Source organism: Lissotriton vulgaris, chromosome 4_1 (genome assembly GCF_964263255.1).
Source record: "Lissotriton vulgaris chromosome 4_1, aLisVul1.2, whole genome shotgun sequence".
Lineage (NCBI taxonomy): Eukaryota > Metazoa > Chordata > Amphibia > Caudata > Salamandridae > Lissotriton > Lissotriton vulgaris.
In genome coordinates this window covers 416,553,195-416,577,835 of record NC_141691.1, presented here as the reverse complement: position 1 = coordinate 416,577,835, position 24,641 = coordinate 416,553,195, and positions in this window count along the sequence as shown.

Genomic DNA, 24,641 nt, shown 5'->3' with positions numbered 1-24,641 from the left:
CGCACCGGAGCACTTCCGGGTGCGCTAACGCGGCGCGTCATATGACGCATTACGCGACAACGCGATACGTCGTGGTTACGCGACGCGTCACGATGTTGTTTTCTAACGCGGCAGTCGCGCAAACAGAACGTTTATCGGCCGGGCATATGGAATACATACACATTCATACCATACAATCAGGGCATGTACGCACAGTCACACCATACAATTTTTCACGTTCCCAGTGGTGGTCTGCACTCCATGCAATATCTCACAGCGCTTGTCTATGTCTTTCCTTACATGGAGCACGGTGCGGTCCATGTCCACTCCATTCTTCAGTCGGAACTCCGATGTAACCTACAGAGGAGAAAAAAAAGGGGGGGATACAGCATTCAGAGGATGTCAGCGCGCGCAAACACGAAAAAGCTTCTTCTTACCATGTATCAGACTAGCTGCAGGAACGTGTGATACAACAGATCTTGGCAATCCCTTTCGCATTATTTTTCTGTGTAACATATCCTCCCCTTCTTATGATGCCAAAAAATGTTTCATTTTGTTTGTCTCTAAATTCGAGTTCCCTCTTCGTGTATTTGTTTCTCAATTAGTCTTATTTTATGGGACAAAATACCACACCTTACATTCGGCAGATACCTTAAGCTACGGTCGACCATTTTCTAACAATTCTGGAAAAAGGGCTGGTGTGACGGATACAAATTTCAATCAATCCAAAATTCAGGCAAAGGGTCTGCATTATCTGTCTTCTATTGTTTGGGAATAACAGCCATTATTCTAAAACCCTACCAACCTAGACGATTGTTATGACGCTGATTCCATACTTCCTTCGAAAACTCTTTTTTGCAAAAATGTCAGTATACAAATACGGGCCTACAACCACGTGGGCCGGCCACGGAGCAAACTGGAATCGTATATGATGAGGGGACCTTTACACTGTAGAAAAACGTAATGGGCAGGCCGTTAGGTTGCAGGAATTAAGGTGTCTAACAGTTACAATGAAATTATCTAGATATACATTTGCGGGCAAGTACCATGATTAACGTTAATTCGAACTTTCAATAGTACAGTAATGAATAATACATCAGAACTTAATATCAATAGGGATGTCCAAATGTTCATTCAGTACCCGTCCCCGCCCGCCATGTGCTCCAAAACTGCATACATATCTCGTGATATCAAGGCTGGGCAACCAGTACACATCAAGGAGTTGCGAGTCTCATTTATACCGACGCCATTTTGGGCGAGGCCAGGCAAATCCAGAATATAGTCAAAATGTCTCCACCAACCAGCGGTCGGAACAGAACCCCTTTCAGCAGTCCAAAAAGTTCCGTTAAATGACAACAGAAGTGTTTCTGGATGTTTCAGACGGAAGCTGGCGTCAGCATGAGAGCACCCCGTGGCTACGTCGTGGCCATTCCGCGAGCAATCATGGCAGTCGCTCCCCACCGGAAGTCTGTGGGAGTCAGGGGCCCCGGTGACTCTTGTAGAATCTTCAAGGCTGAGAAGACGCTTTTGGGAATGGGGCCCATGCCCTAGCAGTCAAGCGTCCGAGTTCCAGGGTTGCCCAGAGCCATCCTTGCAGGCCAGGCCCAAGTCTGTGGAGCCGACCGCCATTTCGTGAGCTCCGTGGCAGCCGCCTGTCGCTGTACCGCAAGAGTGGGTGCAATTCAGCCGGAAGTCGGGTGAGACGCTGTAATAGCAAGAGCAGGCGCAATTCAGCTGGCCGAGCGAGGCACTGTGCCGCAAGAGCGGGCCCAACTCAGCTGGCGGAGTGAAGTGCTGGGGTGTAGCTGAGAAACCTCCACCTGGGGAGGTGGTGGAGGCTCGTTCGCGCCGCCTCTCCCTTCCAGTGCACCCCACGCCGTCTCCTGGCGCAGGTATATGTGATGGTCGGACCAGGGCACCGCAGGACGTGTCTTCAGGTCAAACAGATTGTGGGACAAGGTCCAGAATGGAAGAGTCACCAAAAGGCAAAAGGTTCCGCCTGACCCCGGGAGCCGGCCGCCTATGTCGGGGGCGATCTCAGGCCACACCAGGACAACAAGACTTGGGGAGGGGGCAGGAGCCAAGCGCCCCCTCCGAGTCCGCGCCACCACACCGCCCCTCGGGGGCCTCCATCAAGCGGCTCAGGGAGGCACCGCAGGCAGCGGTTCTTCAGATCAGTGGCTCTCACCGGCAAGGCTCCCCTCCGTCAGCAGCGATCTTTGGTGCTGTGGTTGCAGCCGGAGGCCCCGCCTAGTCAACGCCCTGGCCTCTCCATCTCGTAGGCCGCAAAGTAGTCGGGGAGAAATCCCGGGAACGGCGGCATGCATTTGGATCGATGTTGCAGCAGGCTGCCATGTAAATAGTTATTTAATAAAATGTTTTACCCTGTTACTTTGCTGGTGTGTTGTATATATTTATAATATTTGCATAGGGTTTGTTGTTATTTTGGGCGGGGTGGGCGGCGGAGCCGAGCTGTCTTGCAGCCATCATGGCGTCAAGCTCAGTTCCTCTCACTAGTTTCATATTTCTCATGAGGGGTTGTTCCTAATGTTTCTATTTTAGCGAGGTCAAAAAGAGATCCCATTAGTGGCCTACTGATTTTGCTTGATTCCTTTTGTTTTTTCTAACGATTTTTCACTATCTGCAAAGACTAAACAGAGTATTGCGACTCTGTGCTTGTTTGTAAATAGAGAATGAACCAAAGAGAACCAATTACAAAACAGTAAATGCTTGGATAACAATCAATCAAATGGAGAGGGAAGCAGGCACGACGGATTACAACGGGGGCAAAGGCCTGCGTTACCTACCCTTCACTATCTGCAAAGAGAGAATACTCCTAAAAGAAAAGAGGGGGGGGGCAGTGTTCAAAGCACATCAGCGTGCATAAACACGAAAATGTTTTTACCTACCACGTACTTGACATTTTAAAGCTTTTGATATTTGCTATTAAAAAAACATTGAAATTCATTGAAAAAACCATAGGTTATAGACCATATATAGTTAGGAATTAGCATTTACAAACCTTGAAAATTCATTTGACATGTCATCAGTGATGTCATCAGTGATGTCACTGACCATGTCATGAATGATGTAATATGTGACATCATCAGCAGTGGATTGCGGGTGCACGATATATAGTTAGTGCAACTAACTATATATGGAATTTCAATGGTTTTGTGTGAGTAAAATAAGGTTTTGTAAATGCTAATTCCTAACTATATATGGTCTATAACCCATGTTTTTTTCAGTGAATATATATATATATATATATATATATATATATATATTACCTACTGGCGATAGCCAGTAGGTATATATAGTTAGGATTTTTTCTCTATGGAACTTTTGAAAATTCTATGCCTAATAACTTTGGCGTTTGTGGACGGAATTGGCTGAAATTTTCAGGAAAATGGCACATTTTGTTTCTGAGCAGCTCCTGGAAATTTGGGGGGGGTTCGTCAAGGGGGGGCTGAGAAAAAAGGGGGGTCCCAAAACACGTTTTTCCCATGTTAATTTCCATAGGGCGGTTGGCCTCACTTTTAGCCCGAACGGCTGAATGGATTTCCACGAAACTTGGCAAAATTGTAGGGACTGTTAGCCCGATGTGCCTTTGCTAGGTCTCAATATATGTGCTTCAGTGGATTTTGAGAAATTAACGTTTAAAACAAGATATATATCTGTAACAGCGCTCCGGGCAGCGCTCCGGTTCGCGAACTTTTCGCGTATCGGAACTTTGCGAAGCGAAGCTGATTGGCTCTCCGGTGTCTGTCAACATTCTAAACAGTCCGGAGCGGCCGCCATCTTGTCTCTCGGTAGGATCGAGAGACAAGAGGAGGCCAAAACAAAGGGGGAAATGAAGGAAAGGGGGCAAGGTAGACCCCTTCTGACCCCCTAGGATTGATGAGGGGGATATTATAGAGCCACGCCGGGCCCCAAAAAAAAAAAAAAAAAATTCCGATTTTTTTCGCCGTAGAGACGCGTCTTGGTTCGCGAACCGGGCAGCTAACCGGGCAGCTAACCAGGAAGCTAACCGGCAGTGTAACCCAAAAAAAAAAAAAAAATCCGATTTTTTTCGCCGTAGAGACGCGTCTTGGTACGCGAACCGGGCAGCTAACCGGGCAGCTAACCGGGAAGCTAACCGGCAGTGTAACCCAAAAAAAAAAAAAAATTCCGATTTTTTCGCCGTAGAGACGCGTCTTGGTACGCGAACCGGGCAGCTAACCGGGCAGCTAACCGGGAAGCTAACCGGCAGTGTAACCCAAAAAAAAAAAAAAAAATCCGATTTTTTCGCCGTAGAGACGCGTCTTGGTACGCGAACCGGGCAGCTAACCGGGCAGCTAACCGGGAAGCTAACCGGCAGTGTAACGGCAGTCTGAGGAGTAGCTGATTGGCTGTCAATATTGTAAACAGTCCGGAGCGGCCGCCATCTTGTCTCTCGGTAGGATCGAGAGACAAGAGGAGGCCAAAACAAAGGGGGAAATGAAGGAAAGAGGGCAAGGTAGACCCCTTCTGACCCCCTAGGATTGATGAGGGGGATATTATAGAGCCACGCCGGGCCCAAAAAAAAAAAAAAAGATTCCGATTTTTTCGCCGTAGAGACGCGTCTTGGTACGCGAACCAGGCAGCTAACCGGGCAGCTAACCGGGAAGCTAACCGGCAGTGTAACCCAAAAAAAAAAAATAATCCGATTTTTGCGCCGTAGAGACGCATCTTTGTACGCGAACCGGGCAGCTAACCGGGCAGCTAACCGGGAAGCTAACCGGCAGTGTAACGGGAGTCTGAGGAGTAGCTGATTGGCTGTCAATATTGTAAACAGTCCGGAGCGGCCGCCATCTTGTCTCTCGGTAGGATCGAGAGACAAGAGGAGGCCAAAACAAAGGGGGAAATGAAGGAAAGAGGGCAAGGTAGACTCCTTCTGACCCCCTAGGATTGATGAGGGGGATATTATAAAGCCACGCGGGGCCAAAAAAAAAACAAAAAAAAAATCCGATTTTTTCGCCGTAGAGACGCGTCTTGGTACGCGAACTGGGCAGCTAACCGGGAAGCTAACCGGCAGTGTAACGGGAGTCTGAGGAGAAGCTGATTGGCTGTTATCATTGTAAACAGTCTGGAGCGGCCGCCATCTTGTCTCTCTGTGGGATCGAGAGACAAGAGGAGGAAAAAAAAAGGTGTAAATGAATGAAAGGGGTAAGGCAGACCCCTCCTGAACCCCTAGGATTGATGAGGGGGCTATTAAAGTTCCCTGGGGGGTGAAAAAAAAAAAATTGAGATTTTTCGCGGTAAAGGTGCTTCCTGGTACGTTAACCAGGCAGCTAACCGGCAGCGTAACGGGAGTCCGACATATTGTGTTTTTTGAACGTTTGTGATATGTGCATGTGTGGATTTTGTCTAATTAAGGTTAAAAAAATATATATATATCTTTAAGCGTGTTCTGGCGCGCTTACGTTTTGGGTTTGGTTTGCGCTGCAGAGACGATACGTCACGGTTATGCGATGCATCATGAGGCGTCTCACGGGCTACGTGATACGTCACTTAATAAAGAATATATTTTACAGCTATAGATATTAGCTTTTAAAAAACCAATGAAATTCACAGAAAAAACCATAGGTTATAGACCATATATAGTTAGGAATTTGCATTTACAAAACCTTGAAAATTCACTGAAAAAACCATAGGTTATAGACCATATATAGTTAGGGATTAGACTTTAAAAAACCTTATTTTATTTGCACAAAACCATTGAAATTCCATATATAGTTAGTTGCACTAACTATATATCGCGGACCCGCAATCCACTGCTAATGATGTCACATATTACATCATTCATGACATGGTCAGTGACATCACTGATGACATCACTGATGACATCTCAAATGACATCACTGATGACATCACTGATGACAACACCCAGTGACTGTATGTTTCTGTAAAGTTAAAATATGTCTTACATATTGAAGAATGAGTGGATGTATAAGTGTCTGGATGAAGGATTTAGTAGGTGCATGACTGACTGTATGAGAGAATGATTAAATGTGTCTCACTGAGTGCATGGGTTAGTGATTAAAGTGTCTTAATTTGGCAATCATTATTTATGTTCTTCTGTAAACTGCTGCATGTTTAAATCAGTAGCTATATCAGTAACTATATGGGTTATTGAATGGTTGCCCAAGTATTTGTATGGGAGACTGAGTATGTGTGTGGGTGGCTGGGAGGTGTATAACTCTGTGCATAGATGTGTGAGCAGTTGATTCCCTAGGTGTATGGGTTCAAAAGTGCATGTAGAAACAGCTGTATGGACAGTTGACTGTGTGCATGAGTATATTGGTGAGTGAATGGATATCTCAGTTCTACATGTCAATGTAAGTACATATGTAAAACACACTCCATGTGAGAGTTGACATATATAAATAACTGAACATAAGAGCCAGTGAATGTGAGAGTGGCTGTATGAATCATTGTGAACTTGTATCAAGGATTGTATACGAGAGTAAATATGTGTTAGTATATGTTTGAATAAGTAAGGTGTGTATAACTGTATAGTTAAGGAAATGGAGATGTGATTGATTCTTTGCATGACTGACTAGGTGTGTGAGTAACTCCATGGATGTGTGACAGTCTGTGAATGCCTGTTTACACTGAGTGTATCTAAGGTTATATTAGAGTCTGAAGATGTATTATCACATAAATGATATCATCAGTGATGTAATCAGTAATGTCAAATGAGATGTCAGTGATGTCATCAGTGATGTCATTTGAGATGTCATCAGTGATGTCATCAGTGATGTCACTGACCATGTCATGAATGATGTAATATGTGACATCATTAGCAGTGGATTGCGGGTCCGCGATATATAGTTAGTGCAACTAACTATATATGGAATTTCAATGGTTTTGTGCAAATAAAATAAGGTTTTTTAAATGCTAATCCCTAACTATATATGGTCTATAACCTATGGTTTTTTCAGTGAATATATATATAAATATATATATATATATATATATATATATATATATATATATATATATATATATATATATATATATATATATATATACTACTATTATAAAGAGAGAACTTGCACCTTTTGGCCAGGTAAACTCGGGAACCACAGCACCAATCTACACACCCGATATATCTATGAAAATGGCAGGGTGTGTAGATGGACATAGGCTATATAAATTAAAATAAAAAAGTAAATTAAAAAAATTAAGTTTGAAAACAAAGTAGTCCCCTGAAAGTAGCGCTGGCCGGGATTGAGCGCTGGCCGCGACGCGACGTGCATGATGACCGCAACGCGACGTGCGTGATGACGACGAAGGAGGAGCGGCTGTGCAGTGAGGAGCGGCAGCACAGGTAAGGAAAGGGAAAGTTTTCGAGCGCGGCTGTGCAGTGAGGAGCGGCAGCAAAGGTAAGGAAAGGGAAAGTTTTTGAGCTTTTCCTAAACTCTCAGCGGGCTGCTAGTATTTATATACATATATATATATATATATATATATATATATATATATATATATATATATATATATATATATATATATATATATATATATATATATATTCGAGGTAAGCCTACCTCTTGCTAGGACCCGTGAGCAAGAGATAGGCTTACCTCGAAACGCGTAGGGGTTGTTTTTCTGCCAAATAAACCTATAGCACTTTAAACTTGACTTGGGCTTCGACTCTGGTGTTTCAAAAAGGAAGATTGCGCCAGGAACTTGACATATTTAAGGTTTGGCGACCCTGTCGAACGCCCGCTGTAAAAGCGGCAGAAGCATGCCATCCGTGTGTTTCTTCGATATATATATATATATATATATATATATATATATATATATATATATATATATATATATATATATATATACATATATATATCTATACTACTATTATAAAGACAGAACTTGCACCTTTGAGCCAGGTAAACTCGAAAACTACACCACCAATCTGAACACCCAAGACATCTTAGAAAACCTCAGGGCAAGTAGAAGGACATAGGCTACATAAAAAAAAACGTTGTTTAAAATATTTACAAAATAAAAATAAAGTAGTCCCTTGCAAGTAGCGCCGGCCGCGACGTATGCGTGAGGGGAGTAGCGTCAGGACATGAGCGCCGGGAGGAGCGTCTGCGTGAGGGGAGGAGCGGAGTTCACCAGCAACAGCAATACGGGAAAACATGAGCGCCGGGAGGAGCTGCTGAGCGGTGAGAAGCGGAGGAGCAGTGGCAGCGCGGGGAGGAGCAGCGGATGAGGTAAGTCGGGACCTGGGGGGGAGTTACAAAGCCGGGGCAGGCTCAAGGCGCGAGGCGGTAGGCGCTATGCGCTATGCCCAATGTCGGGGCGGGGGGCTCAAGGCTCAAGGCGGGAGGCGGGAGGCGGGAGGCGGTATAGCCAATGTCGGGGCGGAAGGAGGGAGGGATGCGGACAGGGCAATGTCGGGGGGGTGCACAGAGGCTTAAAATGCTGCCCCCAGCCCCTTTCTGCCCCAGGCAACACTGGGGTGGGCTGCTAGTATATATATATATATATATATATATATATATATATATATATATATATATATATATATATATATATATATATATATATATATATATACCGAAAAGGAACCATAAACCACCGGAAATGTAGGCAATTTAAACATTTATTTTTGTTTTTCTCAAATTACACGTTTCAGGCACCACTTGCCCATGATCACATATGTATATATATATATATATATATATTCTCCAAAAGTCGTCGTTTTTGCTCCTGCTTCCCCCACAGAACAACGAAAGGAGCGAGACCACAAAGTAGGTGCAGTTTCTTCAGTGCATTTATTTTGTGCCTAAAGTTACAGCCTGCAATCCACCATGGCGCGTTTCACCTCAAAAGAGGCTTGATCACATAGCGTGCCATGGACACAAACAAGGGAATTTAAAGTGCAAGTGCCTAAATGGATACAGCTGTGCTTGTTACATTTGATAAACAGTGAAAACATACTACACTGAACTAGCGAAGGATAAAGGGCATAGTGCCCTACGGGTTCTAAAGCACATAGATGCTAGATTGAAGGATGTATTAACTTAAAAAAATGCATATAAATAAATAAATTCATATATATACAAAGTTTAAAATATCCACCCCTACTTCAAAGATTTCATATATATACATATTAATCCGGGGAGAAGTTCTTTCATCATGTGCATATAGGTTAATACATTCTATGTACAACACATTATTTTCATAAGTGCTTTAAGAACCCAAAATTATCACTCCAATTCAATTCTAGAGTCAAATGTAGGTTACACTGTTAAGAAAATCAAGCCCAAGTGGGCATAACCCAACACTGCACAAGCTCATAAATCCAATGTAATGACGCACTAATACATTGCCCTTTTAAGGTTACTGCAGATCAAAAATTGTAATAGAGTGAAAAAGTACTAGTGCTAATATTAAAAACATACTACAGTTCGCAGCAGGCCGCAGAGTCAAATTTAAACAAATCGAAATCCTTTCTGGGGGAACTCATCAGAAACCCACAATTTATCAAATATGGAATTAATATGCAGAACATCCAGTGTGTCTATTAACAGGTTAACATTAACTAGAGGCAGGTGTATAAGTCCTCGCTAGCATTCAAACCTCTAGGATTCTTCGTGTTGAACTCAAGAATAAATCTGGTTTCCAATAGGCGCAATTTAGCGTCCCGATTTCCCCCTCTTTTCAGAGGCAGGACTGAGTCAACAAGAAAGTACTGTAGGCTACTGGGGTCACTATTATGTACTGTTTCGAAGTGCTGTAAGATGCGCTTGTGGGCGGGTGGGCGGGTACTGCCCACATATTGTAGTCCACAAGGGCATTGCAAGACATAGACAACGTATTCCGTCTTGCAAGTAAGTCTCTTGTTGATCACAAAAGGCTTTTCTGAAAAAGGACTGTGAAACCTGTGTCTTGTTGATCCCGTGGCGACAGGCTTTGCACATTTGGCACTTCTTGAAACCTGTAATGTGATCCATCCAGGATTTAGTGGGCTCTAATGTATTACTGACTAGTGCACTGGCCAGGCTGGGGGATCTACGGAAAGTGAGACTGGGTTTATCCGGTACTAGGCTTCCTATGACCGGGTCACCTTTAACCAGATTCCAATTTTTATTCAGGATTTTCCTAATCTGGGAATGTTGGTTACTGTAGGTAACAATGGCTCTAGATTGAATTAGCTCATTGTTAGCGTTCTCTGCACTTGGTTTGACTTTGAGCACTAGGGCTTCCTCCCTTGTCGTTATTTTAGTACGTCTAATCGCTCCATCTATTAGAGTACTACTGTATCCCCTCTTTAGAAATCTAGCTTTACTGGCTTGTTGAGCCAGATCACATTCTAAGTCAGAGCTACAGATTCTCCGTAACCTTAACATCTCCCCGTAGGGGATGCTATGGATTAGATGTTGGGGGTGCTGGCTGCTGGCATGAAGTACTGTATTACCAGCAGTCAGTTTCCTGTGCAGTTTCGTTTGCAGAGTGTTATCCCTGATGTAAAGCCCCTCCAGATCATGAACAGATCATCAATATACCTTAAGTAAAGCATTACCTTATTATACATAGTCTCTTTATGTTGGTCCATGAGAACCCGCTCCTCCCGCAGCCCCATATGTAGACAAGCGAAGCTGGGGGAGAAGCAGGCCCCCATAGCCACCCCTCTCATTTGCTGGTATATTTGATTATTGAAAATGAAAAATATAATATATATATATATCACCACAAGGTTCCATTTACTGGGGGCTCCTGGGGCAGGAATGGAGATCCTGCTGCTAAGTAAAACCTCACAGAAAAGAATGGAGCCCAACTCCGACTGATGCAGAAAGCTGACATTTATTTGTCAAGAGCACAGCAGCCAATTAACACACTAAATGGTCCTGACGCGTTTCAACGGTACTCCGCCTTGTTCACAGATGGGTGTGTTGCAGGTGATTTCCAAGTGGACTACGGCCCGCAGTATGAAAACTACGGGAGCCAGAATGCACTAGGTGGGTAATTCTCATCATGCTGGATTATAGTGCATATTTTTCGAGTAGCATGAATTGCTCCAGTCTCTCCATTTATTTTCCCATCCAAAGTGCAAAAATTCATGTATTTAAAAAAGTCTTTCTTTGCTGCAATGTTCAAAGTAGGTGCTGGTGCTGCGGAGTTGCGGGAGAGAACAAACACCTCTCTCCTCTCCCTTTCTCACCGAAGGCGCTGCCAAATAGCCTGTGGAAGTCCATTGGTGGCTGGCAGCGTTCGTAAGCGGTTCATCCCCCTCACTTAACATCACCACAAGGTTCCATTTACTGGGGGCTCCGAACCTGCAGGGCGGGCTCCTGGGGCAGGAATGGAGATCCTGCTGCTATGTAAAACCTCACAGAAAAGAATGGAGCCCAACTCCGACTGATGCAGAAAGCTGACATTTATTTGTCAAGAGCACAGCAGCCAATTAACACACTAAATGGTCCTGACGCGTTTCAACGGTACTCCGCCTTGTTCACGGGTGGGTGTGTTGCAGGTGATTTCCAAGTGGACTACGGCCCGCAGTATGAAAACTACTGGAGCCAGAATGCACTAGGTGGGTAATTCTCATCATGCTGGATTATAGTGCATATTTTTCGAGTAGCAGGAATTGCTCTAGTCTCTCCATTTATTTTCCCATCCAAAGTGCAAAAATTCATGTATTTGAAAAAGTCTTTCTTTGCTGCAATGTTCAAGGTAGGTGCTGGTGCTGCGGAGTGGCAGGAGAGAACAAACACCTCTCTCCTCTCCCTTTCTCACCGAAGGCGCTGCCAAATAGCCTGTGGAAGTCCATTGGTGGCTGGCAGCGTTCGTAAGCGGTTCATCCCCCTCACTTAACATCACCACAAGGTTCCATTTACTGGGGGCTCCGAACCTGCAGGGCGGGCTCCTGGGGCAGGAATGGAGATCCTGCTGCTATGTAAAACCTCACAGAAAAGAATGGAGCCCAACTCCGACTGATGCAGAAAGCTGACATTTATTTGTCAAGAGCACAGCAGCCAATTAACACACTAAATGGTCCTGACGCGTTTCAACGGTACTCCGCCTTGTTCACGGGTGGGTGTGTTGCAGGTGATTTCCAAGTGGACTACGGCCCGCAGTATGAAAACTACGGGAGCCAGAATGCACTAGGTGGGTAATTCTCATCATGCTGGATTATAGTGCATATTTTTCGAGTAGCATGAATTGCTCCAGTCTCTCCATTTATCTTCCCATCCAAAGTGCAAAAATTCATGTATTTAAAAAAGTCTTTCTTTGCTGCAATGTTCAAAGTAGGTGCTGGTGCTGCGGAGTTGCAGGAGAGAACAAACACCTCTCTCCTCTCCCTTTCTCACTGAAGGCGCTACCAAATAGCCTGTGGAAGTCCATTGGTGGCTGGCAGCGTTCGTAAGCGGTTCATCCCCCTCACCTAACATCACCACAAGGTTCCATTTACTGGGGCTCCGAACCTGCAGGGCGGGCTCCTGGGGCAGGAATGGAGATCCTACTGCTATGTAAAACCTCACAGAAAAGAATGGAGCCCAACTCCGACTGATACAGAAAGCTGACATTTATTTGTCAAGAGCACAGCAGCCAATTAACACACTAAATGGTCCTGACGCGTTTCAACGGTACTCCGCCTTGTTCACAGGTGGGTGTGTTGCAGGTGATTTCCAAGTGGACTACGGCCCGCAGTATGAAAACTACGGGAGCCAGAATGCACTAGGTGGGTAATTCTCATCATGCTGGATTATAGTGCATATTTTTCGAGCAGCATGAATTGCTCCAGTCTCTCCATTTATTTTCCCATCCAAAGTGCAAAAATTCATGTATTTAAAAAAGTCTTTCTTTGCTGCAATGTTCAAAGTAGGTGCTGGTGCTGCAGAGTTGCAGGAGAGAACAAACACCTCTCTCCTCTCCCTTTCTCACCGAAGGCGCTGCCAAATAGCCTGTGTAAGTCCATTGGTGGCTGGCAGCGTTCGTAAGCGGTTCATCCCCCTCACTTAACATCACCACAAGGTTCCATTTACTGGGGCTCCGAACCTGCAGGGCGGGCTCCTGGGGCAGGAATGGAGATCCTGCTGCTATGTAAAACCTCACAGAAAAGAATGGAGCCCAACTCCGACTGATACAGAAAGCTGACATTTATTTGTCAAGAGCACAGCAGCCAATTAACACACTAAATGTTCCTGACGCGTTTCAACGGTACTCCGCCTTGTTCACAGGTGGGTGTGTTGCAGGTGATTTGCAAGTGGACTACGGCCCGCAGTATGAAAACTACGGGAGCCAGAATGCACTAGGTGGGTAATTCTCATCATGCTGGATTATAGTGCATATTTTTCGAGCAGCATGAATTGCTCCAGTCTCTCCATTTATTTTCCCATCCAAAGTGCAAAAATTCATGTATTTAAAAAAGTCTTTCTTTGCTGCAATGTTCAAAGTAGGGGTTGGTGCTGCAGAGTTGCAGGAGAGAACAAACACCTCTCTCCTCTCCCTTTCTCACCGAAGGTGCTGCCAAATAGCCTGTGGAAGTCCATTGGTGGCTGGCAGCGTTCGTAAGCGGTTCATCCCCCTCACTTAACATCACCACAAGGTTCCATTTACTGGGGGCTCCGAACCTGCAGTGCGGGCTCCTGGGGCAGGAATGGAGATCCTGCTGCTATGTAAAACCTCACAGAAAAGAATGGAGCCCAACTCCGACTGATGCAGAAAACTTTCCAAACAGATTTCCCCATGATTCGAGGAAAAGAAACACAGCCAGGTGTCAGCGAGCTTGTATGTCTTTATTTATCCATATATATATATATCAACCAGCAGTGTAGAAAAGAGAACGAAGCATTTCGGCCAGGGCCTTCAACAGGATCATAGAGTTTTTGTGTAAAGACAATATTTTTGATGGATAAAATTCCCTCAATCAGCTCCTCAATTTAAAGGGATATACACATTTGATATGCTTTTCCATTTTTTTACATTGTTTTCATTTTTATATATTCTTTACTACACAGAAGACTCTTCTCATAAATTGATGATGATGGGTTATCTAACTCCACATATTTCATCATAGCCCCAAAGTGTCAAATAATAGGATTTGAATGACGTCTTATATAATTCATCATTTACTTTGTTTACAATGTCACTTTATTGTCGGTAAAGTACTATTTTTTTCTTTTCATGAGAGACAATGATGTAATGAACTGCCCAATTTTATTTTTTAAACATACACTGTGAAATATACAAATATTACATCATGTGATACTAAAACATGCTTCCCTCCCATATTTTCTATTCTCCAATATCATTGGAGACAATTACAAATATAAATCAGTTAGTGCGTCCTTAGCTCTCAGGAGGTGAATGTGGAGGGGCTTGTGAGCATTTTGTGCTCTTTTTCCGTGTTGCGAGAATAAAAGCAATTATGATATCTAAGGAAGGGTTATTACCTCGGGATAGGGACTACTGTGAGGAATATTTACAGGTTGAAGCTTTGGGATGAAGCAGGAGGAGTGCTGGTCAAATCTTATAGAACATATCATCCACAAAACAGCATTGTCGTAAATATTCTAGAAACGGGGAAGGATGTTGCTTCTAATATTCATGCCATAGTAGCACAAACATTTAAAGTTTTAGATTCTTAGATAATGAGGTATATTTCCGCACTTAAGAGTATTGAGGAATTACTATATAGTTAAAGTGCTTAAATATGTATTAAAGTGCATTCTGCTAGATATGTAAACATTTGACTTCATATACTGTAGCGGGAGTACACATTTTTCGACTGTGATTTTAGTTATTGATGCATGGTTCTAATACTTGCCTATTAAAGTGAATTTTACTGAGTACATAAACATGTGATCCTTTAATTCTGTATACAGAACTAGGATTATGAAGTGCTTGGTAATTTTAATAATTAAAAAGTAATGGTTAAGAATGATCACTCATAGTGAGACAATATCCATCATGCCCTCTCAAGGTGTATGTATATATATATACATACATATATATACACACACAAATGTCCGAAAGTTTCAGCCACTCTTAGCTGTATCTTAGGATCATACTAGAAATACTAAACATTTATAAATAATATTTATATTATTAATTTCAGTATCCTGTTCTTTTTCTGTCCAGCATCCATAGTTTTAATGTTAAATAAATGAGCATTTCATTTTGATTGCATATTAAGTTTGAACCTGGGCTTTAGATTCAAACTGTCTTCCTGTTGTGCAAAAGTTACTAAAGTGCATTTAGTAACTGGATCTATTGCTAGTGCATAGGGTCTAAAAACAAAAATATTAGTGGTCAGGGTCCCATGAATTTAGAAAGGGGGCCTAGTTCATGTATTACATTATCAACACGTATCTAAAAACCTCCTTTCCAGGTATATATTTTTTGATACAGTAATACTTCATATTTTCCATGCTCCCATCATGTGTTTCCCATATGTGTCTAGTCATGGCATACTGATAGTCCTTGTTCATTATGGCTCTCAGATGTTGCAGCATACGGAGCTAAAATGTGTTGATTGTACTGCCCAAGTATTTTATGCCACATTGGTTCTCAAGGACATAAACTACTGACTCATCTCACAGGTGATTTTTTCCTTTATCTTATTCATCCTTCCATATCTGGTCTTGTATTATGTTTTGTTTATGCCATATCTACAAGCTTTGCAATTTACACATCTGAAAAAAACACGAGTTGGAACTGGGAGTTCTGTGGTCGTGTTTGTTTGAGTATTAATTGGTTTCATTTAGGTGCTGGTCAGTAGATCTCCCAATGATGGTCTTTTACTGTAAGTGATATTAGGCATTCTGGGAATGGTTTTCTTCAAATCTTCATCCATAAGTAGAATTTTCCATTTGACCTTGAGTATGTCTCTCACCCTTCCACTTGAAATGTTGTATTTAGTTATAAATCTGACATCATAGTTTTTGTTTCCTTCTTCCATACTTGACACTTCTTTTGGTCTTAACAGTGCTTGCTCTTTTTGAGGCATCATGTAAGACTGTTTCCGGGTAACCACTTATTTAAAATATTTAAAAATTTCTTTTGCCTGATGTTTAACATCAGATTCTTCTGAGCAGCATTGTCTTGCCCTATGAACTCCCCATATGGGACACTCCATTTCAATGGTAAGGGTTGTCCCCTATTTCCATGGAGTATGCTGTTGGTACATGTCAGTTTTCTTTACATTTTAGTGCAAATTCTCTCTTTTTCAATGTTAACCGTAATATCCAGGAAATTGATTTCTTTGTCATGGTTGTCAAATGTGAATTGAAGGTTTAAGTTGTTCTGATTCAAGGACTTTAGGAAGCACTCCAGATCTGATTTCTCCCCTTCCCATATTAAGAAAAGGTCATCAATAAAATGTTCCCATGAAATCATTTGTTCCATTTTGACTTTATTCTGTACACTCCAGGCCACTGTTTCCCACTGACCCATACATAAATGTGTGTACGTTGGGGCTAATGATGTCCCCATAGCAGTTCCCTGCATTTGCAAATAATATGTATTGGTACAAAACAAAAGCATCAACCTCAAAAAGTTTAAAAGGAAAGTGTTCCCAAACTTTCTAGGGAAAACACAGTGTTTGCTTAAATACGCCTCGCACACCAAGAGGGCCCTTGGTGTCATGCTTCATCATAGGGGTCTTCCTTCCCTGCTGCGGTACGGGGCGTGCTACGACTATCGACTACGCTGGAGCATTGTAATTGTAGTGCTATGTGGGGTGTATGTGTAGTGAGAGAAAGGGTCAGGGGTGGATAAGGTGAGTGGTTTAAAAGGTACCCGGCCTTATAGACTTAAAGGTTTTTATAGGTCATAGGTTGGTACTGTTAAAATGTTAGTTCAGAGATATCCTGTGTTTTAATGTGCGGATACACCTGGTCAAGCCAACATGTTACGAAGCATCAAGGCTTCTTCATCAGGACTAAAGATGATCCCTTTAGTGCTAACTATGTTGCCATCAATTGGCCCAAAAATAAAAAAGTGCTATGTACAAAGAGTGATAATAAATATAGTACCCAGTCGGTATTTTTAGCATGTAAACTCAGTCAGCATTTCTGAAAGCAAGCTAGAAAAGGTAGGAGTCAGTGCTCCATGAGCCTTATTTTACGGGTGGGTAGTAATTGGCTCCACTGGATGGCGCCAGTCAGGGTGAAGACTTCCTAACCACTAAATTACAGTGGCCAATTCCTCCCCACTCACAGCAAAGAACACTGGTGTCTGAGAAACCAGGCCTGGATTTGTCCGTGAGTCCCTTGCAGAGTCACACGTTGAATGTTTATATGCTAGCTGTGCTTAAACTTTGCATCAGCAGCATTCATTTCTTTTTTTGTGCGGGTCCGCATTTCTCGCTCTACGGATTCCACCGCTGTAATGCCCTTAATATGCCCTTAATCTACTTGTGATCCCAGTAGTCACTGGAAAACCTCCTCCCTAAAAGTGCACACAGTGCTACTTCACCCCTCCCAAGAGCACTGCAAATTTTCCCCTCTTACCGGCAATATCCTTTTGGAGGTCTCGCAGTTGGCAGAGACAGGGCTCCAAAACGTTCTTTCAATGCCACAAGTTCACCAATGCCCAAGTATATATATATATAAGCAGAAAGAAAGTCCCCCGTTCCGGAGCCTGACCCTACAGAGCGGCCTCACACAATAGGCACGGAGCACCCCACCCTTCTACCACGAAAAACACACAATTTGAGGCCCAATACTGCAGATAAACTTTAATGTTCAAGTTAAAGCAGCACCAATTCCATTCTCCAATGTTTCGGCGCTCTGCCTTGCTTACGGATTGAATCAAATGTCACGCAGGTGTGCCGGGGCGCGCTTTTTAAGGTGAGTCGCCTGACTGATTTCAACTTACTACAAGTCCCATAGTACACTGTGTTTATTATTCATATTCCTGCTGGAAGTCCTCCGACATTCTTTAGCCAAATGGTGCATTTCCCTAAAACACAGGCACAATTGTTTGTTGTGGGCAATCCTTAAACAGTCAGGTGAGTTGGAACAAAGTCTTATTATATTCCTTTCTTTGCTGACTTGAAAATAAATCCATCTCGCAGCATCATCATGGCAGGAAGTCGCCCTGCCTGAATCTCTTCCTCGTGTTTTCTTTTCGCTGAATTAGCATATCCTACATAGGTTTGAGACACGAGTGGGTCCAGCTCCTCCATTTGATGCAGAAAGAAAGTCCCCCGTTCCGGAGCCTGACCCTACAGAGCGGCTGTACACAATGGGCACGGAGCAGCCTATCCTTCCACCACGGAAAACACACAATTTGAGGCCCAATACTGCAGATAAACTTTAATGTTTAAGTTAAAGCAGCACCAATTCGACCTGTCGGCAGCATTCAACACCGTCTCCCACCCCCTCCTCCTTGACCGTCTGCAAGCAAAAGGCATCCAAGGCAAGGCCCTGGAATGGTTTGCTTCCTTTCTATCCAATCGGACACAGGCAGTATTCACACCCCCATTTACCTCGGACAGCCATCCGCTCAGGTGGGGAGTCCCTCAGGGCTCCTCACTTAGCCCCCTTCTGTTCAATGTTTATTTTCCCCCCCTGGCCGAGATCATCGCTAAATCTGGAATCAAGGCCACTTCTTACGCTGATGACATACAGCTACTGTTTTCATATGACTCCCCATCCCAATCCACCTTTGACCCGTTGAAAAACTGTCTCCGCAACATCGCAAGTTGGATGGATAACAACTCCCTCCGGCTTAACGCCGGTAAAACCGAGGTCATATTTTTCCACCAGCCCGCACCTCTGGACTCCAACTTATGGTGGCCCCTCTAACTGTGTGCACCTCCTTCGCCTAAAGACTCAGTAAAAAATCTCGGGGTAATCTGGGATACCAACCTTTCTTTCCAAAAACAAATTCAGATGGTATCTGCGGCCTGCTTCTCGAAGATGAGGATGATAAAAAAGTTCATCAATTTCCTCCCCAGTCATACTAGGAAAACAATTGTGCAGGCTCTGATCACCTCCCATTTGGATTATGCCAACGGATTGTACCTCGGACTCCCCTTTGGGCCTTCAACGGCGTCTCCAGACAGTCCAGAACACTGCTGTTCGTCTGGTCTGCGGCCTCCCCCTTCGTGAACATATCACTCCCCACCGGCATATGCTACACTGGCTTCCAGTTCACAAAAGGGCGGAATTTAAGGCACTTACCCTAGCCCACCGGGCAGTCAAGGGAAAAGGTTCTGCTTACCTATCCTCTTGCCTCCGTCCTTACAGCAACACCGGACTTCTCCGTTCCAGCTCTCAACATCTCCTAACCACCCCCAGATTTAAAAAAGTTTGTTCTGGGGGAAAAACATTCCAAGTCTGTGCCGTCACCCACTGGAACAAACTTCCTTTGACGATCCGGACCATCCAGGAGGAACTCCCCTTCCGAAGAGCTCTAAAAACCTATCTCTTCTGTTAAATCCATCTGAGCCAGTCACAGTTTCATTACCCACAGAAGTGCTGGGACACCCCGTTGGGGTATCTGTGCGCTATATAAAATGCTCCAAATAAATAAATAAATTCCATTCTCCAACATTTCGGCACTCTGCCTTGCTCACAGATGGAATCAAATAACACCCAGTTGTGCCGGGGCGCGTTTTTTCAAGGTGAGTCACTTGACTGATTTCCACCTACTACAAGTCCCATAGTACACTGTGTTTATTATTCATATTCCCGCTGGAAGTCCTTGGACATTCTTTAGCCAAATGGTGCATTTCCCTAAAACACAGGCACAATTGTTTATTTTGGGCAATCCTTAAACAGTCAGGTGAGTTGGAACAAAGACTTATTATATTCCTTTCTTTGCTGACATGAATGAATGAAATGAATGAAATGAATGAATGAAAATTGCACTTGTATAGTGCTAAACTACCCGGAGGCCTCGCAGCGCTTGTGACTGATTGCTTCGTGCAAGCTCAGGGTAGTTCATCAGGTTCTGACATACAGGTGCGTTTTCAGGGCTTTCCTGAAGGACATGTGGTTACTGTTACCTCAAAGAGATAGAGGGAGGGAGTTCCAGAGTTTAGTCGCAGTGTGGGAGAAAGAGCGTCCTCCCCAGCGGGCTTTCCTGACTCTGATGGAAGTGGCCAGCTGGAGGGTGCAGGAACGGAGGGAGCGGGACGGGACATAAGGAGTAGCCAGGGGATGTAGTATTGCAGGACCTGTACGATAGAAGGCTTTGTGTAAGATACACATGGCCTTGAATTGTACTCTTGCCACTACAGGGAGCCAATGAAGCTCCTTTAGGGCATTTCTCACTGACTGCCAGTGAGGAAGGTTATAGAGTAGGCGGGCCGCACTGTTTTGGGTGACTTGGAGCTTCTGGGTGATGAAAATCAGGGCTCCCATATAAAGGGCATTCCCGTAGTCCAGGCGAGAGAGTATAAGGGCCTGGACCAAGACCCTTCTTGCCTGGAGTGGGAGCAACGGGAGCACCTTCCGCAACATCCTCATGAGCCCGAAGCAGGTGGCGGCGGTCTTAGTAGCTTGGACCGAGAAGTCCAGAGCTGTGTCGAGCCAGATCCCGAGGCTCTTTATTTGGGGCTTGGGGACTGGAGGCGGGCCCAGACATGGTGGCCAGATGGATGCAAGGGCCGAGGGAGAAAGGTTGCCCAGTAGGATGATGTCTGTCTTCTCCCCATTGAGTTTTAGGCAAGAAGATTGCATCCATCTGGCGACAGCCTCTAGACAGGGGCCTAAGGTGTGGGACGATCCCTCCGAGTGGTCTAAGGAGACCACCAGTTGGGTATCGTCTGCGTAGGTGACAATACGCACACCGAAGGGGTGGACTATCCGGTCTAGGAGTTCCATGTAGGCATTAAAAAGGGTGGGGCTCAGGGAGGAGCCCTGGGGGACCCCACACCTGAGAGGGTGTTTGGGAGACACCGTCTCACCCTCGAAGACCTGGAAGAAGCGGTCGGCCAGGAAGGATGTCAGCCATTCCAAGGCCGCGTCCGACACGCCCATGTCCGCCAGTCGTTGTAATAGCGTGACATGGTTGACCGCCTCGAACGCGGCGCTGAGATCTAGTAAGATAATGGCGACTTTTCCACCCCGGTCCAACACGGCTCTGGCCTCTTCCGTTACCGCTAGAAGGGCGGTTTCAGTCCCGTGCAAAGGGCGAAACCCTGTCTGGGAGGCACGCAGCAAGCTGTTGGACTCCAAGTAGTCCACCAAGGTGTTATTTACGTGCCTCTCCAGTAGTTTGCTCAGATCGGGGGAGTAAGGAGATGGGACGGTAATTCGCCAAGTTGTTCTGGTCGAGATTGGGCTTCTTCAGTAGAGCCCTCACCATCGCACACTTCCAAGGAGGTGGTACGGATTTGGAGGTGATGGATGTATTGAGAACGTCCAATATGACCGGGCAAATAACGTCCATGACCTTAATGAGGGTTTGAGGGGTGCTGGGTCGTTGGGGGAGCCAGATGTGATCTTGGGGGTTAGTTTATCCAGGCCAAGAGTGTCCAAGAGAGGAATTGTATCAAGTGTACAAGAAACACAGGGGTCAGAGGTTATGGGCACGAGGGGTTCCGTATCGTTATTAGTGTCTCTGAATGAGGAATATATAGCCTGGATTTTCTGGGAAAAGGAGACGGCTAGGTCATTGCAGCGATTTTGGGCGCCTTCAGCAGAGGGACGCTCCGCAGGGGGTGAAATGAGGGATTTAACAATTTTAAAGATTTCCCTTGGGGCATTCGCAGCCGCGTTGATTTTCCCTCCATAAAAAGAAGCTTGTGCAACCTTTATCTCCTGTTTATAGAGCTTTATAGCAGCTCTGTACTCAGCCTTTCTGGGTTGAGAGTGATCCTGCCTCCAGGCTCTCTCACGTTTACGGCAAGCTAATTTCAAGATTCTGAGGGCGGGAGTATACCAAGGGGCGGCTTTTGATGTCATTTGAGATGTCATCAGTGATGTCATCGGTGATGTCACTGAACATGTCATGAATGATGTAATATGTGACATCATCAGCAGTGGATTGCGGGCGCGCAAGTTATAGTTAGTACAACTAACTATAAAGGGGGAATTTCAATGGTTTTATATGAGTGAAATGGGTAGCTAACTGTAACACCCCTAAAACCTATGTTTTTTTCAGTGAATTTCTAATGTTTTTTAAATGCTAATTCCTAAATATATCTTATCTGAAACCTATGTTTTTTTCAGTGAATTTCAAAGGTTTTTTAAATGCTAATTCCTTATAACATGTTTGAAACCTATGGTTCTTTCAGTGAATTTCAAAGATTTTTTAAATGTTAATTTGTAAAAAATTGTTTTTTTTAATATTAAACTATATTTTTTTAATCTTTTTATTTTTAGATGTTATTTTTTAAAGTACATTACACATTTTTTATTACATTTGTTATACATAAAAATATTTTTTTTCTTTATTTTATATTGTTTATAATATACCTAAATATTATATATATATTTTTTTGCAGTTACGCACCCTCCAACACCCTACTCATTTACTGTGCAAAATGTGTCCGCCATTTTAGGGTCGCTGTCTAGGATCCGCGAAGGGTGTGCGATGGGTACAACTTTTCCCACGCTGTTGCTATGCGACTTGTGCGCGACACCTTGCGCATACGCGAGATGTACATATAACGTGACGTGACGGACGCGCGGTAGCGCGTGACGTCATATACATATCACACACGTGTGTGCGTGACTTCCGCGATTTTTTCAATTTTGAAAAACTTTTTTATATATATTTAATATAAATATTAAGGCAAGAGATTATCTAAGGTTATTATTTTAATAATTTTCTTTAAATTTCTTTAAAAGTATCACTGTTGTCCTATAGGTAGAAATTCACTTAGCAGGTAAATAGTGTTATTGTTACCGTTTCTTACTCAGTGGTGGATCCTGGATACAGCACTGCTGCAACTCCTCTAAACAGTTGAAAGAATGCAAATTACCAAAGACGTGTGGAAGCCAATTTTTTTTTTTTTTTAAATATCGCTAGAATGCCCGGATCATACGCGCACCCCGTGATTTTTCCCAAAAACAGAAAGAAAAAATTAAAGGTCCTGGGAGACCTTGTGAGACCCCCTGAAGAGACACACATTTCACACGCTTCTTCAGCCTCCCTTGTACTGAGACATAAACGGCTGCCAACAGTTTCTAGTTTTGTATGTTGACAACCACTTGACAGCCAATTAGCCTTCAGTGCTTATTCGGAACGGTGAGCTTATGGTACGATGACAGTAAGCGGAGTACATGTATTCGATTTTTTTATGAGAAGCGGGCCGCGTGGCCCCCCTCCCGTGCCCAATTCCGGGCACCGGGGTCCCCAGCCCCCGGGGCATGGCTAATTATATATTATTATTTTGTGGAGGAGGGTTGCAAAGCCCCCCTCCTGAAGCCACTTCAAGACCACGGGGACATCCGAAATCCATCTATGCATGTACCCCGTAGGAGTTGCCTTCACTTTGCGCATGCATGTGTGTGGTAGCGCATGCATGTTAATGTTACGCATGCGCACAATATGTCCCACCGTCCGGCTATGTACCCCTAACGTATATCATATTATTTCCGCATGCTCAATTACAACATGCCCAATCACAGCTCTCACACCCAGTGACATCATCCTCAACTAATCATCCTACTGCAATCATTTATAAGCTGCCAAACTTCTTGAACTTTTCCTATTCTGCAGTCACAGCCATTGAGAGTGTTCGTATCCACTTCTTCGTAGGTGAGCACCTTTTTAAAGAGTAATTAAATTAATTAATCTGAACAATCTTTAAATACCGCATGAATGCGCATTTATGTTCGATTTGGCAATGCTGTTTTTAAGCACGATTTTCTGCTTTTTATATCGTTAAAGTTGACTTCGTAACTTTTGTTGCTGTGCAAATCACTTAATCCTGGTGCGTTTATTAATTTGCCAAGCTCCACATGGCAGCTCCTACAGCAGTGTGCTACGTGCTTTTCAAGTGAATGTGATGTAGTTTTTCTCGTGTAAGTAGTGCGGCACGTGCCACATGCATTGCAAAAGTAATGTTTTCAGCAAAAGTGTATTTTAGGACAGTTTCCAGCTCTTATAACTTAAATATTTTGCCTTGGTAGGCGATTTTTCTGGGCAAATCACTTAATCCTGCTGCATATAATTTTTTTAGTGTGTCACGTGCTGCTTCCTCCCCATGCACTGCACATGTAATTGATTGGTCAATGTTGTATTTTAGCACGCTCTCCATATTTTTTAATAACCTTAAACTTCATTTTTCACCTGTTATATCTCTTTATAAAGATATCTCAACCATGAGACGTACTGGTCGCCACAAGCTGTCCTGCCCATACACTATACCACGTGGTGGTGAACAACCCGACACACCAGATCCACTGACTGCTCTCCATATGTTATCAGCTGAAAATTGCAATAGACCTAATGGAGTAATCAGGTTTGCCTTAAACATTTCATGATCGAAAACCATTCTGAGATAAGCATGTGTGTATTTCATGTGTTTGCAGATGTGTTATTGTCATGTTTTACTAAAATTCGTAGGCATATTGAACAATATATGAGTTATAATTTTTCTTGCTTCTATAAATATTTTTATAAAATATAAATCTGCATTGTGATATTCTTATAGACGTTTCTTACTGAAATCCATTTCTCATTTAAATGCTCGTTACACGTTTTCAGCCTGT